The sequence below is a fragment of the Nicrophorus vespilloides genome, unplaced genomic scaffold (genome assembly GCF_001412225.1).
Source record: "Nicrophorus vespilloides isolate i.1.1-1 unplaced genomic scaffold, Nicve_v1.0, whole genome shotgun sequence".
Lineage (NCBI taxonomy): Eukaryota > Metazoa > Arthropoda > Insecta > Coleoptera > Silphidae > Nicrophorus > Nicrophorus vespilloides.
The window spans coordinates 41,344-41,586 of record NW_017095894.1 but is presented as its reverse complement, the minus strand read 5'-3'; positions in this window follow the sequence as shown (position 1 = coordinate 41,586).

The following is a 243-nucleotide window of genomic DNA, read 5'->3' as shown; positions in this document are numbered from 1 at the left end:
GGATAAAACCACAGTAATATATGAATACTTGTTACATTCCCCAAATATTCAGCTTTCATATGCATCTTTTGGATTCATTCTGTTTATTATAGTTTTCGAGAAAATCAATAATAAGTGAAGACACTAATTTGAACGCGAATTGAATGTATAAATTCAGTCCGACAGGCGCCACAATCATTCTTCCTCTCTCTCTCTCTCTTTCATTCCATCGTCCTGTCGCTAATTTTTATTGCCCGCAAGAAC